Here is a 19,080-nt window from a genome sequence, read left to right as displayed (position 1 = left end):
CCAACTGCCTGGGATGCATGTAGCACAGTCTAGCTGTGTTTCCTTTTACTCTTAAGAGTTCCATGTTAAAATTAAAAGCAATTTCACGTTATGCAGATGGAAAGATGAAGCTTTACGTACTCACATCCAGATTCTTCCAGACCTATATCAGAAGAAAAAAGACTCTTCATTCCTGCAATCTCAAAGGTCCTGAATTCACCTCTCCCCCATTTCTATTTCTAGCTTTCTCCCACCCTTTTATTGTACAACCTCAAGCATTTGAAAAATGATCTGAATATAACTGCAAATTGCCTGGGATATTTCCTGATTCTTTTCTTTCTTTGTTCAGTTTTGCAAGCACTCTGGTTTTCACTTTGGGTAAGGAAAGAATTTTCCTCTCAGGTATTTCTTTGAGATTCTATTCTTTCAGGGTCAAGAAGAGCAAAGATGGAAATTCCAATTTTGAGCCAAGATGGGCTCAAAATGGGAGGGGGGGGGGGAGGTTAGTTTCTCTTTGTGTCTTTTCTTTTTAAGCCAGTCACTGAAAATTTCAAAGTGAATAAGTAGGTACTGGAGATCAGCAAGCCCGAGCTAAATTGAGCTGTCTAATTTTAAGAATGTCTGAGACATTTCTCACTTTGGCAGTTAAAACTGACCAATACCCAACTCTTTATGGCCCAAAGCCCCAGCCTCTGGGTGCTTCAGACAAAAAAACTCTTTATGACAGTCCTCCCGCTTAGCTAACCAGACAGAACCTGGCTGCACTGCCTTCTATTCATTCACTGACCGGCCCTTTCCTGCCTTTAGAGACTTGGAAAACAAAAACGACAGCTTTTGGAAAACCTGGTTCATCTCCCTAGCCAGAAGTGCAGAAATTTATACTTCAACCTCCAACTTCTGACCAGTCCTTCATTGTCAAAATCAGGGCTGAGAGCATTCTGGAGCCTATTTGGCAGGAAAGATGCGTTTCCAACCATCCTTTCCCCTCTCACCCACCAAAACCGTGCTTAATCGAGCACTTAGGAAAGGGTGCACATGTTCCTTCTTCCCTGCTCTCTCTCACTCTCTTTGCATGCTCCTTGCACTCAAGTGAAACATTTTCTTTCTCTTTCCACCCAATCACAAATGCAAATTCTCAGCCAAAGATGAAAGAAGTAAATTATAGATCACCAAATATCAATCATTCCACCGGTCACACCATCCCGCAACAAGGACGCCGCCTTATTGCATAATTACCGTGATGAAGGTTCCTCTCATTAATCCCACCAACTAGAGAGGTCTTCAAGTCACCAAAACACACTGGGATGGTGCTCACAAAGAAAGACCGGTTCACCCCGTTTTCCTGTCCACCCGGGACGGGGTGGGGGTCGGGGCCCCGGGGTCTACGACACCCACACCCCGCCGGTCCCCGAGCTCACCCTCCGCGGAGCCGGAGCTCGCCGGGGTCCTCGGGCCCTTCCGCGGCGCTGGCGGCGAAGCTCTGCCCGGGCCTCGCGGGCCTGGGGGCGAAGCGCGCGGGGGTCCCAGCGTCCCGGGAGCGCGGGAGGCCCACCCCGCCCGGAGGCCTCGGCGCCGCCACCGGCGGCCTCCGTGCCGCGGCCCGCCCGGCCCGGGATGAGGCGGCGCGCCGGAAGGAGGAAGCCGGGAGCCCGAGGCCCTCTCCTGGGGGCGAGTTCGCCGCCGCCCCACGCGGCGCCCGCCCGCGCGCGCCGCCTAGCCCGCTGTGCGCGCCCCCGCCTCCGTCCCCGGCCGCGCGCGCCGCCTGGGGCCGCGCGGGGAGGCGCGGGGAGGCGCGGGACGGCGCGGGGCGGCGGAGGGGCCCCGGGACCCCGTCAGCCCCTGCGCATCTCCGCCGCCGGATCCTGCGCCCAGCTCTTGCGCCTCCCGTCCTCCCCCGGAAAGAAATTCCATCCCAGGAAATTACAGAGGAACGTGCGGCCGACCTCCAGAAAACAGGTATAATGTTTGAGAACGAAAAAAATCCCAAACCTGGGAAAACGAAGAAAGGCCAAACTTGGAAAAAGACAAAACTGCTTGAGTTTGGGGTACTTCCCAGCATTTTCTGATCAGTCTACTTTGTAAAAGCTTGACCTTTAGTTCTTCGCGGACCTCACTCTGCTGATAGTCTGGGGGATGTAATTTTGTTGTCTAGGTGTAGTTGATTAATACGCAACTGATAAAGGCCAGAACAGTGTACAACCCTAGAGCACTGTGACTTCTTAATCTGCAGAAATGGATAGGACTTTAGGGTTTAGAGCCTGGTCTAGAAGTCAACCCCAAAGCTGTTGGGGGTTTTGTTGCCCTGGAAAAGATAAACTAGTTTTGTTTTGGTCTAACTTACCTGTTTGTTAACTGTCTTAACTATATGTGTATCTTTTTAGCAAATGGGGTAATAGAGATATGTGTGCACACACCCGCACACACATAAACACATAAAATTTATCAAGCTTTTAAGGAGCCAGCTTCTTTTGGCCTACCCGGTGGGTGCCCTTCCTAATAAGTTAAATAGAATATGGATGGAGCTCACCATTTCAGTGTAGCAGGATTCTCACACAGAGCGGTGACAACGAGGCATTTCTTTCCAGGAAGCAACTTTATTCCTGCTGGCACCGCTCAGTTGGGTGTGTACCCAAAGAACTGAGCCCCCCCAACGTCCAGTGGCATAGTTTTTAAATACACTTTGTATTTCTTTGGTAACAGTCTGATTAAGTAATCTCAGTTTACAAGGTCATGAGGGATGTTGTCACTTAGGTGCATAGCCAGCTTACCTTGAAGTTTTTTGGGTTTTTTTTCCCTTTTCTCTCTTTTTTGTCTCTCCTTAGGAAGGGGACCCTACCACATCAGAATTTCACTTTTTACATGATTACCAACCATCGTGGCTTAAAGATAGCAAGGTGGTTTACTTGGTCCTTTGGTCACTCATCCCAGTATTTATTAAGCCCTTACTTTAGGCACTGTGGTTGACATGAGACATGTGCTTTCTCCTTGAAGATTTAAATGGACATACATACGTGGGAGATACACAATAAGAAATTTGGAGTTTAGATGAGACATAGAACATAATCCAGGGTTTATGGGTCCAACCAAGCTCTAGGAATTAGGCCTTGTGTGTTCAGAGCTTTACTGTACCACATACAGCTTGTGACCCTGTCAAGTTCTTTTCCCATATGTGTCCCATGTTCCTCATCTATAAAGTGAGGATATGGTACTATACAATATTGGAGATAATGCATTTAAAATACATAGCACAATTCTCTCCCAGTGGTAAATATTACAATAAACATAAACTACTTTCATTGTTATTATTTATTGCATTCCCAGTGTGCTGTTCAAATATTAAAAGATACAGTTCTTTCTAGGGATTTACACATTGGTGACAAAAATGACTGAGTATTTTTCTTAGGGTATTTGCAAGTAGTTCTAGTTCTTTTTGTTTCTATAAATGAACTTCAGGAAAGCATTATTTAGTCTCTATAACAGAAGGATAGTTTCTAATGCAGTGGTTCTCAAAGTGTGATTCTTGGACCCCTGGGTCTGTAATGCCTAAGACTGTTTTCCCATTAATGCTAAGACATTAGTTGTCTTCACTATTTAGACATTTTTTTCTGATGACACAAAAGTAATGGTGGGTAAAATTGATGCCACTTAGCATGAACCTTGGCAGTGGAATAAAATGAGATTGGTGCTTGTCTGCAGGCGAAGCTCTTCATGATGGTTTGTGATACTTTTTTTTTTCATGGAACACCATTTTTACTTGAAAGAAGAACTGACAGACAAACTGTGGTTACACAGACTTGGGTATTTGGCAGACATTTTCTCCAAAATGAATGAAATGAGCCTGTCACTTCAGGAAAACAACTGATGCTATCTATTGCCAGTGATAAAATTCAGGCTTTCAAGTGAAAATTCAAGCTTTTGGAAAACCTTTATCTGCCACTAGGAGTTTGACAGTATCCCAATATTTAAAGATTTTTTTCTGATGAAATCAGTGGTAATGCTAAAACCTTTTCTTTCTTTCTTTCTTACTCTCTTTTTTTTCTTTCTTGGTATATTGAATATTGATAGATTGTGGCTGAATAAGAAATATCTGTATATTATATATTTGGCCTTTTCCCTGATTTCTTGACACAGAGCTCCTAAAACTTTGTAATTTCCACAAAGATAGGGGTGACAGGAACATCTTTTGTTCTAATATTTAGCCTTTGTTCCTGGCTCCTGACACAAAGCTCCTAAATCTTTTGGAATTTCCTGGGTGATAGTATTTTTTGTTCTAATCAGTCAACTCTAGCTAGCTTCAGATGGGGATTGGTCACCACAAAGACCAAACCTTGATTAGAAACCTGGGACTTTCAGCCCCACCTCTCCCCCCAACCTCTGGGGGGAGGTGTGGGGCTGGAGAATGACTTAATCATCCTGCCTATGTGATGAAGCCTCCATAAAAACACTTAAATCATAGGGTTTGGAGAGCTTCCATGTGGGTAAGCTATCGAGGTGCTGGAAGGGTGGCCATGTGGAGATGGCATGGAAGCTCTGTGCACACAGACAGCCTTGACCTAGGAATCTCTTCCATTTGGCTGTTCCTGAGTTGTATCCTTTATAATAAATCACTAATAAGTAAACTGTTGCCCTGAGTTTTGTGAGCCATCATAGTATAATCAAAACTGAGGGTGGGAGTGGGGGTCATGGAAACCTCTGATTTGTAGCCAAGTCAGAAAGAGATACAGGTAACTTGGAGACCCAATATTTGTGACTGGCATCTAAAGTGGGAATGTCCTGGGGCGCCTGAGTGACTCAGTCAGTTGGTTAAGGGTCTGACCGGCTCAGGTCATGATCTCACAGTTCATAGGATTGAGCCCCGCATCAGGCTGTGGGCTGACAGCTCAGAGCATGGAGCCTGCTTCAGATTCTGTCTCCCTCTGTCTGCCCCTCCCCAACTCGCACTTGGTCTCTCTCGCTCTCATTCAAAAATAAATAAACATTTAAAAATAAATAAAGTGGGAATGTCCTTGTAGGACTGAGCCCTTAATCCTGTGGAGTTTGCCACTAACTCCAGGGAGTGTCAAAATAAAGTTAAATTGTAAGATATTCAGTTAGTGTCTGGAGAATCAGAGAATTGATTTTTGATGTTGGAGAACATCCAGGCTGATGAATTTTAATGTCACAGAGTATGAGAAGTTCATTGATAGGGTCTTAGATTCCACACTGCATTAAACTTTAAGAAACTACCACTAGCTGAGTTTGGGTTTAGTGTTAAAGAAAAACACGCAAAATAATCTGAAAAGATTATGAAAATACTTCTTCCTTGTCTACTCTTCTGCATGAGGAAGGATTTTCTTTATATTCTTTCACCAAAATAACATTGCAGCAGATTGAATGTAGAAAGGACAGTGTATATGAATCCAACTATCTTCTAACTGAGACATTAAAGAGATTTGCAAAAAAAAAAAAAGCTAAATTTTTGTTTTGGAAAATATAGCTGTTTTTCTTTAAGGTTGTTATTTATGGTACCCTATAACATGGGAATATTATTATCTTCAAATGAATTAATAAATGTTTTAAATTTCTCAGTTTTTATTACTAATACCATAAACTTGGATAGTCATAATCCAGATTAACAAAAGCTCTTTGGGGTTCCTTGATCATTTTTAAGAGTGTAAATGAATCCTCAGATCAAAATGTTTGAGAACTGCTGTTTAAAAGAAATTCAAGTCCTTAATGATAAAAGAAAAATATACCAGATTCTTTTACCTTCCACAACCGTAAAATGTATATCTTTAAAGGCAAGGCCAGGGGCGCCTGGGTGGCGCAGTCGGTTAAGCGTCCGACTTCAGCCAGGTCACGATCTCGCGGTCCGGGAGTTCGAGCCCCGCGTCGGGCTCTGGGCTGATGATGGCTCAGAGCCTGGAGCCTGTTTCCGATTCTGTGTCTCCCTCTCTCTCTGCCCCTCCCCCGTTCATGCTCTGTCTCTCTCTGTCCCAAAAATAAATAAATGTCGAAAAAAAAAAATTTTAAAGGCAAGGCCAGAGGTGAGACTAGGGAATAACAGAAGTTAACCACTGGCCCAAAATATTGCCACCTGTTGGAACAAAACCAGTGGAATAAACAAATAGATGCATCTAGAGAAACCTAGATGCCTCTTATGGGGTTATGGGTTACATGAAAAACCATTCTCCTATGAGAGTAAAAATTTGCCAGTTCCTCTGACCATTCTGTGGTACTAAGATTTTATAAATTTCTGTCAATACTTCATTTTGGGTTAAGCACAAAATGGACTTGGGGTCTGTTAGTGTCAGATCCTAGAAATTGAAATTGTTTTCCTTCTTTGGACTTGCCGAGCTCCTCACTAAATCACAGAGAGGCTCCTGCTTTTTCCACGGCAGGGCCCTGGTCAGAGACGGTTCCCACAATACTGGCTAGCCCCTTCCTGTGTTCTCATCTCAGTGTTCACAGTTGACATCAGCCACTCACAGACCTCCTTGGGTTTTCTTTAAAAGAATGTGTTTGGAAATTATTTCTCAGCCATCCTGGAATTTAAAGGCAATGGAAAATTGCATATAGAGAGCACACATCCAAGTTCCTTTTCCCGAGCCTACTGAAAAATTGCACTTGACTCCCTTGGTGGGTGTATGAGGAGATACTTAAACAGAGTTGAAATGAGATTTTTCCCAGGTTAAGGCTTTAGGAGAGCTGTAGTGGCCACAACCAGGCATCTCTAAGGAGTTCTAGAACTGTGAAATTGTTCGGTTACTAAGAGGGCTCTTAGGAGATGTGTAGAGATAGGGATTATACAGGCCCGCCAAGTTGATGGCCCTTTCCAATTTATAGAGGGTCATGTAATTCAAAAGTTGTTTGTTTGTTTGTTTGTTTGTTTACCAGCAGATGGTGGAGGGAAATAGCCTGTCTTTTATGCTGTGGCCCTCAGAAAACCTCTAATGAGTTTATTATGGTATTTATGGGGGGTTGTTTTTTCTTGTTAATAGCTTCTCCCAAACTAGGTAAAATATGATAGAGCTTCACATTAGGAAAAAGTCACCAGAAGATTTTTTTCATATTTTAATTCTTTTTTTAAGTTTATTTATTTATTGAGAGAGAGAGAGAGAGAGAGAGAGAGAGAGAGAGAGAGAGAGAGAGAGAAGAAGCAGAGGGAGAAAATTCCAAGCAGGCTCCACACTGTCAGTGCACAGTCAGACACGGGAACTGTTAGATCATGACCTGAGCTGAAATCAAAAGAGTTGGACACTTAACCGACTGAGCCACCCAGGTGCCCCTCATATTTTAATTCTGAGAGCTCTTTAAGACCTACATTTTGAATTGTTGAAAACACATTTTAAATATTATTAAAATGAAAAAAACCAAAGAGGTGCTGAGCTGTTGAGATGGGAAGACACATCCTACTGTCAGGTTAGACTATATTCTCAATGTAATTGCCTAGGGATAGAAAATTGTATTGGAAGTAAGGTGACCACACAGAGTAAGATTGGGCCATATGACTAAGCCAATGAATATACACAAAAGTAATCTAAGCCACCCATAGGGCTCACCATTGGGAACATGCCATATGATCCTGAAGTTTTCTTCCCCTGACACATGTCCTAGAAGGCAACACACAGAATAGAAGCAGCTGTGATTGCTAAGTCACCATTTGGAGGAAAATTACAGTACCTGCATAGAATAAGACAAACATGAAATCAGTATTCATTGTGGTAAGCCAAGAATAGTTCATGGTATGTGCCTTATTAAGCACAGCCTATCCTAATATAATATTCTAGTTAAGTGATAAGCACACTGGACTGAAAGTCAGGAGACTTAGGTTCTGTGAAGTTGAACTATAAGAAATTGCTGATAATCATTAGTTTTTGATGTTCAAGAATGTCAGTTTTACATGATTCACCCTTATAGTTACACTTCTGTGACCAAGTGATATGCAACACTGAGTAATCCACCAATCCCAAAGGTATCTCATTTTTTCATTTATAAACATCAGACCTCATAGACATCTCTGGAACATTCCACCCACTAACAGCAGAATACACATTTGTCTCAAGGATACATGGAACATTCTTCAGGATATATATCCTATATGCTAAGCTGTAAAACAAGCCTCAATACATTTAAAAGGGTTGAAATTATGCAAAGAAAGTTCTCTAACGATAATGGAATTTAGAAGTCAGTAACATGAGGAAATTTGAGAAATATACAAATTAAATTGAACAACACAATAACCAATGGGTCAAAGAAGAAATCACAAGACATTAGAAAATACTTTCAAATGAATGGAAACAAAAGCACAGCATACCTGAACTTATGGAATATACTGAAAGCAGAACTCAGAAATGTATAGCTATAAATGGGAACGTTACGAAAGAAAAAGATCTCAAATTTAACCTAACCTTTTACTTTATGAAACTAGCAAAAGAATAGCCAGCTAAACCCAAATCAAGAAAAAGGAAGGAAATAACAAATATTGAAGTGGAAATAAATGAAAGAGAAAATTGAAAAACAATGGAGAGAATAACAAAAAATTCGTTCTTTGAAAAGATCAACCGAATTGATACACCTTTTTCTAGACTGACCAAGAAAAAAAAGAGAGAGGAATAAAATTACTAAAATCAGGAATGAGAGGGGAGACATTACTACCAAGACTATAATCGTTGGAGAAATCAAAAGGATTATAAGTGAATACTTGAACATTTGTATGCCAACCAATTATATAACCTTACATAATGGACAAATTCCTAGAGAGACACAAACTATCTAAAATTGACTCAAGAAGAAAATCTGAATGGACCAATAGCAAGTAAGAGATTAAATTAATGGTTTTAAAACTTCCAACAAGGAAAAGTCTAAGCCAGGTAATTTTACTGTTGAATTCTACATTTAAAGAAGAATTAATACCAATCCTTCACAGCTTCTTCGAAAAAATAGAAGAGGATGGAATACACCTCAACTCATTCTGTGAGGCCAATATTACCCTGAAACCAAAACTAGAAATAGGCATCACAAGAAAACTACAGACCAATATTCTTATGACTACAAACACAAAAATCCTCAAAAACATACAAATTGAATCCAGCAACATATGTAAAGGATTATACCCCATGCCCAAGTGGGATATATCTCAGGAATACAAGATTGCTTTAGCATCTGAAAATCAATTAATGTAATATACCATGTCAATAGAATAAAGACAAGTCACATGACTAAATAGAAGCAGAAAAACCATTTGATAAAATGCAACTCCCTTTTATGAGAAATGCATGCAACACACTGGAATAGAAGGGAACTTACTTAACTTGGTAAGTGACATTTACAAAACCCCACAGATAGCATCGTACTTAAAATAGTGAAAGACTGAAAGCTTTCCCCCAAGATCAGAAACTAGACAAGATGTCTGCTTTTATTATTTCTACTCAACATTTTACTGGAGGTTCCAGGTAGGACAGTTAGGCAAGAAAAAAAAATAGTATCCATACTGGAAAGGGATAAATAAAACTATTTCTATTTTAGATGACATGATCTTGCATACAGAAAATCCTAAGGACTCCACTAAACTATTAGAACTAATAAATGAATTGAACAAAGTTACAATATATGAGACCAACCTACAAAAATCATCTGTATTTTTATAGACTAGCAATGAACAATCCAAAAATGAAATTAAGAAAACAATTCTGTTTATAATAGCATCTAAAGGAATACAATTCTTGGGGATATATTTAACAAAAGAGGTATAATACTTATACTCTGAAAACTATAAACATTTTTGAAAGGAATTAAAGAACACCTAAATAAGTACAGAGACATCCCATGTTCATGTATCAGGAAATTTAATATTGTTAAGATGGTAGTACTCTCCAAATGACCTGCAGATTCATTGCAGTCCTCATCAAAATTTCAGACGACTTCTTTGCAAAAATTGCCAATGTGACCCTCAAGTTTGCATGGATATTCAAGAAACTCAGAGTAGCCAAAACAATCTTGAAAAATAAGATCAAAGTGAGAGGAATCACATTTCCCAATCTTAAAACTTACTACAAAGCTACAGTAATCAAGAGAATGTGGTACAGGCATAAGAATAGACATATAGATCAATGGAGTAGAATTGAGAGTCCAGAAGTAAACCCTCACATTTATGGTCAATAGATTTATGACAAGGTTGCTAAGACAGTTAATGGAAACAGAATTGTATTTTCTACAAATGGTGTCAGATGACTGGATACCCACATGAAGAAGAATGGATTTAAACACCTCTGTCATAACGTATTCAAAACTTCACTCAAAATGGACCATAGATATAACTGCAAGAGTTAAAACTTAAAAAAAAAAAAAAGCTAGCAGAAAAATAGGCATAAATCTTTGTAACCTTGAATTAGACAATAGTTTCTTAGATATGACACCCAAGAGCACAAGGTCAAAAAAAGAATTTTTTTCATTACAATTTTAAAAATGTTGTGCTTTAAAGAACACTGTCAAGAACATGAAAAGACAGTCCATATAATGGGAGAAAATTGTTGCAAGTCATATATACCTGTTAAGGGACTAGTGTCTGGAATATGTACAGAACTCCTACAATTAATTCCATAATAAAAAGACAAAAAAAACTCAATAAAAATGCACAAAGGATCTGAATAGACATTTCTCCAAAGAAGATATGCAAATGACCAATAAGTGCATGAAAAGATGCTCAACATCACTAATCAGTAGGGAACTTAGAATCAAAATCACAAGGAGATACCACTTAACACCAACTGGAATGGCTACAATCAGAAAAGACAATAACAAGTGCTGATGAGTTGTGGAGAAATGCAACACTCATACATTACTGGTAAGAATATAAAATGGTGCTGTTGCATCAGAAACCAGTTGGCGGTTCCTCAAATGTTAAACATAGGGTTCCCATATAACCCAGCAATTTCACTCCTGAGTGTGTACCCAAGTGAAATGAAAACAAGCCTACAGAAAAACTTGTACATAAATGTTCACATCACTATTTATAATAGCCTAAGAGTAGAAACATCTCCATCAAATGATGAATGAATTAACAAAATGTGGTATATCCATACAGTGGAATATGACTTGGGGAAAAAAAAAAAAGAAGAAGGAATGACATGGATGAACCTTGAAAACATGTTAAATTGAAAGAAGCCAGATACAAAGGACAACTGTTGTATGACTCCATTTAAATGAAATGTCCGAAATAGGCAAATCTGTAGTGACAGAAAGTGGAATAGTGGTTGCCTGGGGCTGGAGTGAAGGTCAGGAATTGGGAGTGACTATTAGATACAGGGTTTCTTTTTGGGGGCGATGAAAATATTCTAGAATTAGATTGTGGTGATTGCTCAACAACTCTGTGAACATACTAAAAGCCATTGAACTTTAAGTGGATGAGTTTTAGGGTATGTGAATTATATCTCAATAAAAAGGTTAATTAAAAATGTGAATGTGTAGTGATTTAGAAAAATACCCTCACTTATATTGCAGTTCACTTCATTGTATGTATCTGTTGAACAGAATAGTAGATGGAAAAATGCTCAGCTAATAGGAGATGTGATTTCCAATCTGGCTTTCATGTAGAGTCTGGTAAATCAACTTCTGAGCCCCAGTTTTCTAACATGAAACCAATATGTTATTTTGAATAACTGCTGTGTTCCCTTCCAGCTTTAATAGCCAATTATTCTATGGAAGCTAGATCTGAATCTGTAAAGAGTTGTTGTGGGGGATGTACATTTATATCTGGGTTTAAGTCCTGTAATGAAAATAGCAAAGTGTGGAAGGAAAAATGTCAGAAGCATTCATCTAAGAAGAAAATAATATGGAGACATAAGGAGAAAAAAAAAGACAAATTTTTTTGTCTATGTGACATACGGTTAGGTAATTACCCATCCAGTTGGTTGAAAACACAATTATTATTTTCTTTCCAATCATGGCAAGATGGGACCTACTTTTACATCTCTTATGATAAGGAAACTGCCAATTAAAGTTACTATTATCTTTTTTCATACAATGCTACTCAGAATGCAACATAGTGCTAGAGTGGCACTTTGAAAAATTGGCCTGCACTTCTGGTATTGAGTTCATAAAGCATGGGAAAAATGTATCTTGGTCAGATAAGATGTGTTAATAAAAAGCATGAATTGACTGTATCAAGAATTAACAAACTCCTGATGTCTTATACTAAAGATTGTTTTAGGATCGTTATCAGAAAAGCTCTCACATCAGGTGGAAGGTTGGAAATTCACCATGCATATGCTCTATTTTATTTACCATCCAAATCTTCCGCTAGTAATAAGTTAGGGAGGTGCATTGATTCTTCAAACCACGAGAACACTATTTGGTTCCCAGCTACTGTTGACTCTCAAACCTGGCTGATCATCAGGGATCAGTGTAAAGATAATTCACATCAGTGGCTCTGTCCCCTAGAGATTCTCATTCACTAGGTAAAGCCCGGACCCTAATATTTAAAATCTCCTCAGATGATTCCAGTGAGCAGCCAAGTTTGGGAATACTTGTCTAATTAAGGCCCTGAATTACTGGATAGCCTTAGTGCTTAAGTGCCACTGACTGAAAAATGCTATTGAGAGAGGACTTCAACCCCCTCCATTTTGACTTCAGTCTGTACCTTCTAATTGATTAAGTTCTTTTCAGCTTATCTCTTAACTCAGGCAAAAGACTGTGTGGGTACAGCATCCTGTGATGGGAACTGACACTATTCCCTCGAGCAATAGAGACCCCCCTGATGCCAGCAAGACCCCACATATTAGACCTGACCTTTACTGCCAAGCTGCATGAACCTACCGACCTTTGTCCCACATTTCCCTTATGTAAACCTAGAAATATTTTCAGCACTTTGGAGATGGTCTTTGAGATGTTAGTCTGATGTCTTCCCAGTGTTGTTAGTGTTACTGAAATAAATTCCTTTCTTGTCTCACTGCCACTCATGTCTCTGGCTTTGGATTTTGTCAGCAGGAATGAGTGGGCCGAACCTGGTCTGTTTGGGAGCCAGATGCTGCTGTACCCTGTGCCCCAGTTACACCATGTTAATTTATATTTACTTTTGTGGACAGGACAGAGAAATGCTACATTAATTGTACTAAAACTCTTTTTACAAAGTGAAAATAGTAATCATGCATCCATATGATTGATTACATACGCTTTCTTTTTCAGCACCACATTCAAAGTTTTGGCCTAACCCCCCTTTGTTTCCAGAGTCTCAAGAGTCTCTGGCAAATAGGCTGCCATTATTAACCTATGCTCTTGATCTTGATTACTTGAAAAGTCTTAGGATTGAGTGATTTGAAACACACCGAAGAATACTAGTGTTTTATTTGTATTTTCCATTTGGTCAAAATCTGTTTTGTTTTCCCTTGCCTTAATTGAATCACTTGTGACTGGTTGTTCAAAAGCTCTTCTTCAATGTTGGCCAGAGGTTTTTGACAGAAAGTAGTTCAATGCACTGGAATAGACTATTGCAATGTATGCACTGGTTGCAAAAACCTTACCTACCTTTGGAAACTCTGTGATTTGAGAGGTTTGATAACTTCCTCTGCCTTGAATTGACTTGCTTTGTATACCAAAGACCCAGTTTCAATACTGCATCATGGTGGTATGCCTTTTCTTTGTTTATGAAAGTTGGTAATCCAAATTCAAGTTAAAATTCAGCCACATTTGGGGCCACCAAAGTAATTTGCTTAACTGAGATGACAGTGGAGTGAACAGATGCCTTGCCTGAATGAGTGAGTTTATACATGTGTAGCCAATGACAACTATGTGACAGCCTTCTCTTCATTCTGGTGGCTAGCAAATTTCTTTTGCTATTGATTATAAGAGACAGACATGGATGTAGGTGATACCCTAGTTCCTAGTAGAAGTTAAAGAAAAGAATGTTTTAAGAGGGGATACTACTCACAACTTTCTATTGAGACCACTCTCTTAAAGGCCATTGATAACGAGATTAATTCCACAGACACTTATCAAATGCTTACTACATGCCAAGTATTATGCAAGTGCTGGAGAGCCATAGATGAATGATAATAGTAATATATATAGCAAACGTTTATATAATGAATACTATATGTAAGCAACGTTCTTCATACTGCACACAGCAACCTTTTAGTGGGTCACAAGAATCAATTTAGTGCTTCACAACCATCATTTGAAAAATGAAGAGAAATGAAGTAACAGAGTAGTTCCCTGGTATTAAGATTAGGCCATTTTGACATGGACATTATTGAGTTAAAACAAATCAAAACCCAGCAGATTCAGGAAAAGGCTCTTTATCTCTCCATTAACTGTCTGCTAGTACAAGGAAGAGAGCTATTAATAGAGATTCTTCTTTACCCAAGAAATTTGTCTGCATAATAGGGTACCTATGTTTTCCAAACATCTCCTTATACCTTCCTGCTAATGTTCTTTTTCCCTTTTGTATCCTCAGAGTCCTACCCGTCTCCTTAGCTCATGTAAGTGTCATGTTGCCTCATTGTCTTTGGAATTTCCATGTCTGTGTGGATTCCCTGTGTGTGTGCTATTAAATTTGACTTTTTCCTATTAATCTGTGTCTAGTCAACTTGATCTTAGACCAGGTAGAAGGGCCTTGAAGGGCATAGGAAATTTTCAACAACAGTAAGAATTGTTCCATAAAACTTTTATTTCATACACACCTATACTCATACATCTATGTCCAGTGGGTCACAATATAAAATTTATTTCCTATTGTTTTGGTCAAAATGGTTTAAAAAATGTTTATTTTATTTTTGAGAGAGAGAGAAAGAGTGCAAGCAGGGGAGGGACAGAGAGAAAGGGAGACACAGAATCTGAAGCAGGCTCCAGGCTCTGAGCAGCACAGAGCCCAACACGGGGCTCAAACTCACAAACTGGAGATCGTGACCTGAGCTGAAGTTGGACACTTAACTGACTGAGCCATTTAGGCACCCCTGGTCAATACAGTCTTAAAGTCACTGATCTGGAACACTATTACTAGAAGCATTAAAATGGGTTAATTACAGATTCAATTTTTTAACAGATATAAGGCTATTTAGAATTTTAATTTTTTTTATATAAGTTGGTTAGTTATCTTTTGGTTAGTTGTGTTTTGGGGGGAAATTTTCCATTTCATTTGACTTTTCAAATTTATTTGCATAAAGTTATTCATAGTATCTTATCTTTTTTTAATATTTGTGGAATCTACATTAACATCTCCCTTTTCATTTCATACTGGTCATTTGTGTTTTCTTTCTTTTTTTCCTGCCCAATCTTGCTAATGTTTATACTTTATTGTTATTATTTTTAAAAATTTTTGATTTGTTGATCTTATTGATTTCTTCTGTTGCATGTCTGCTCTCTATTTTATTGATTTCTGCCTTTATCTTTTTTCTTCCTTTTTATTATTTTCTGTTCTTTTTTTTTAAGTTTATTTTTATTTATTTTGAGAGAGAGATAGAGAGCAAGCAGGGGAGGGGCAGAGAGGGAGGGAGAGAGAGAATCCGAAGCAGGCTCCATGCCATTAGCACAGAGCCTGATTCAGGGCTTGAACTCACGAACTGTGAGATCATGACCTGAGCCGAAATCATGAGTCAGATGCTTAACCAACTAAGCCACCCAGGCACCCGAGGTGCTGTTCTTTTTAAGATAGAAGCTTAAATCATTTATTTTCAGCTTTTCTAATATTTACATTTAAAGCTATAAATATCCCTTTAAGTACAACTTTGGCTACTTTCTATAAATTTTGACAGAATACTTACCTGTCAAGTCATTCCAAGTCATATGGTTTCAAGACTCCATAAAAACCTACATTTTGCTCCTTTTCCTGCTTCTATTCCTTACTAGGACCTACACCCCCACTTTACACATGCCTTGTAATGCAAATAGCATATGTCCTCCTTGTAAGGGACAGGAGTTAATGATTTCTCTGGAATAGATAACATCTAAGGAAGGACCAGGTGAGAATGATCAGAGGAAGCTGTCATATGCATATTCCAGACCACAGATACTAGAGGGCTCAGCACCATGGCCCCCTGCCTCCAAGGAATAACACTTGGGCCCTCGACTATGTTCTAACTTGTTCTTGGATGCCTGAAAGGACAAATTCACTGGATCACAATCCTCAATAAAAACCCCCAGACCCTGAACAAAGATCAGACACATGCTCCTTTCCGTGTCTCCCAGATGCTTCATCTGTATCTGTTCTCTCTGTATGTTCAATAAAGTCTGCTCTCACTTCCTGCTGGTTTGCATTTGATTTCCATCCTTCACAAAGTCAAGGACCCTCTTCCTGCAGGACCCCATCTGGGTCTGGCCTGCTGGTGTCAATAATTCAATGGTTCTGTTTGATTTGTTCTATTTAATTTCTTTCAGCTTGAGGAGTATGGCAGCATAATTTTGTGACTATCAGAACAATAGTCACAATTTCCCAAATCATTTATTATTTAAAATATATCTAACAAAACATCTTTTGGCATTATCTTATGAAATAGCTTTTACCAGGAGACTGTGGTGTGACCCCAACAGGTGGAGGCGGCCATGCAGGCAGTGAAAGAATTTGCCCAAGGCAGAACAAAGGAGATAGCAATGTATTGAATACATTGTAAGGGAGTAGTGGGCAGGACAGCAAAGGAAAGTCTGCCAGGAGGCAGTGTTGGGGGGGGCGGGGGGGGGGGGGAAGAGGTGGTTTCTATAGTTATGGGAGGGAGTGAGGAAGTATGGGAACATATGGAGTTTTCCTTTTTTGGTAACTATGCCCTATTGTAAGTAGCCCATTTGTCAACTGGGGCCTATGGCTATACTGAAGTGAATCACTTAATAAGCCTGTTTGCATTCAGCCTGGTGGTCGCTTGGTCCTTTTACCTTCCTCGGTTTTCCATTGCTCAAGCCTATTGCCTAAAAGCAGCCTTGTGGAAGCACATTTTGATTCTTCCCTGCTTCTATAAGAACTATGAAATGGCATCTCGAATTCTTCTTGTAAGATATGAGCTATTAAGTGTTGCTTATTCATAATGTCTGTGGGCAAATAAGGACATGACAATGAACCTCTTTTGTCTTAATAAAACTCAATATATTAAAACTTTCCAGAAAATTGAAATGCTATTATAATCATGGCAAAACATTAAGACAACCAATTAGAATTATGTACTTTTGATATAAAAGTGTACTTTCAGGGCACCTGGGTGGCTCAGTTGGTTAAGCTTCTGACTCTTGGTTTCAGCTCAGGTCATCATCTCACAGTTCATGGGTTTGAGCCCCACATAGGGCTCCACAGCTGGCAGCAAAGAGCCTGCTTGGGATTCCCATCCCCCGCCCCTCCCCCACTCACACTGACTCTGTCTCAAAATAAATAAATAAGCTTTAAAAAAAAAGTTTCTGCAGTCCAGTTACATCTGTAAGAATAGCTTTATTATGCCAAATAATCTGTTTTCCCAGAGGCATGGAGATAACAAAGATGCTTTCCTCTTTTCTTTTTGGGATGGGATGTCTCTCACCCACTGCTAGAAGGGCCTACATTCTCAAGGCTCAGCACTAGAATTGCATTAGCACTAAGAAAAAAGCCAAGCCCTGGAGACTCAAAATTTATAATACGAAAAGAGGGCAGAATAGAATTATTGACAAATGGAATGTGGAGCTGGGTTGTTTTGCCTCTCTAATTCTGAGTCATTTTATCACATATGAAATGTCCTATAAAGAGTAATTTAACCTCCTGATGTAGATATTGCTTGACTCATGGCACACAGTGGGATAAAAACTGGCCTAGTTAATTGCAGTACCAAATTTTTAGGAAGGAGCAGGACATGCTCTTGGTTGTTGGAAGTCAGAAAATTTGCTTCAGAAGACATCATTTTGCAGTCCTTTGATGCAGCATTTCCATATCTAGGGATTTGCTCTAAGGAAATAACTATTTACATTTGTGAAGCTTTAATTATAAGGATGTCTATCATAATATTGCTTAGAGTTCTATAAAAACTACAAAAACCCTAAATATTCTCAATTAGGTAATGTAAGTTTATTATATTGGAATATGATAAGGCCAAAAATGATGCTTCTGATGAATATTTCATTCTATAGAAAACATTCCTACTATATTTTAATTTGATTTTTTAATGTTTATTTATTTTTGAGAGAGGGAGAGACAGAGCATGAGCAGGGAAGGGGGAGAGAGAGGAAGACACAGAATCCAAAGCAGGCTCCAGGCTCTGAGCTGTCAGCACAGAGCCCAACATGAGGTTCGAACTCACAAAGATTTCATGCAAGATCATGACGTGAGCTGAAGTCGGACACTTAATCAACTGAGCCACCCAGGCACCCCTACTATATTTTAAAGATACAAATATTGGGGCGCCTGGGTGGCGCAGTCGGTTAAGCGTCCGACTTCAGCCAGGTCACGATCTCGCGGTCCGTGGGTTCGAGCCCCGCGTCAGGCTCTGGGCTAATGGCTCAGAGCCTGGAGCCTGTTTCCCATTCTGTGTCTCCAGACTCTCGCTGCCCCTCCCCCGTTCATGCTCTGTCTCTCTCTGTCCCAAAAATAAAAATAAATGTTGAAAAAAAAAAATTTTTAAAAAAAAAAAAAAGATACAAATATTATATGTGATGTAATTCAATTTTTTTTAAAGGGCACATGGTATATTATATACTGTATGCTTTGATAAAATACCAGAAGGGATAAATACCAGATGTTGACGGTTGTTATCTCTTGGAGTGGGGATTATAGGTGATTATATTTTTTGGCTTATCTGCAGTTTAAAACAACTTCTTAAAAAAAAGTCTATGCTTTTTGTTTGTAATACTGAAAAATAGAAGCTATTGCTTTATAAATTGCATTAGAGCAATTGAAAGATGAGTGAATATGGACCCTTGCTGTGAGAATTTCCAGCTATCTGACTTGGATGACATTTAAAAAACTGTTTAATTGTTTTTGAATCACCTCATCTGCAGCATAGATAGGAAGGTATTCAACAGAATATTAACCATGATTATGGTTATCGAATATGGAAGAATCTGAGTATTTCCTTCTTGAGTTCAATCAGAGAAGCATACCAGTAGGAATGGGATGTATTACAGGGATTTGGCCTTACAAAATTGTGGGAGCTAGTTAAATAGCTTATACACGGAGGTTAT

General features: G+C 39.3%; 2 protein-coding genes across 9 annotated transcripts in view; one reads left to right on the top strand and one right to left on the bottom strand.

Annotated features, from left to right (window-relative positions):
- Positions 1 to 1,642, bottom strand: part of CHST10 (carbohydrate sulfotransferase 10) — a 30,629-nt gene extending 28,987 nt beyond the window's left edge. The window contains exon 1 of the mRNA XM_047853505.1: positions 1,398 to 1,642. The gene's annotated coding sequence lies outside the window, so the exon portion shown is untranslated. The remainder of the gene's footprint in view (positions 1 to 1,397) is intronic.
- Positions 1,643 to 1,746: 104 nt separating this feature from the next.
- Positions 1,747 to 19,080, top strand: part of NMS (neuromedin S) — a 51,117-nt gene continuing 33,783 nt past the window's right edge. For all 8 annotated transcript variants that reach the window (XR_007151234.1, XR_007151232.1, XR_007151233.1 and 5 more), the window contains exon 1: positions 1,747 to 1,935. The gene's annotated coding sequence lies outside the window, so the exon portion shown is untranslated. The remainder of the gene's footprint in view (positions 1,936 to 19,080) is intronic.

The sequence above is a fragment of the Prionailurus viverrinus genome, chromosome A3 (genome assembly GCF_022837055.1).
Source record: "Prionailurus viverrinus isolate Anna chromosome A3, UM_Priviv_1.0, whole genome shotgun sequence".
Taxonomy (NCBI): domain Eukaryota; kingdom Metazoa; phylum Chordata; class Mammalia; order Carnivora; family Felidae; genus Prionailurus; species Prionailurus viverrinus.
The sequence above is the reverse complement of the archived record's forward strand: the minus strand, read 5'-3'. Positions and strand labels throughout refer to the sequence as shown.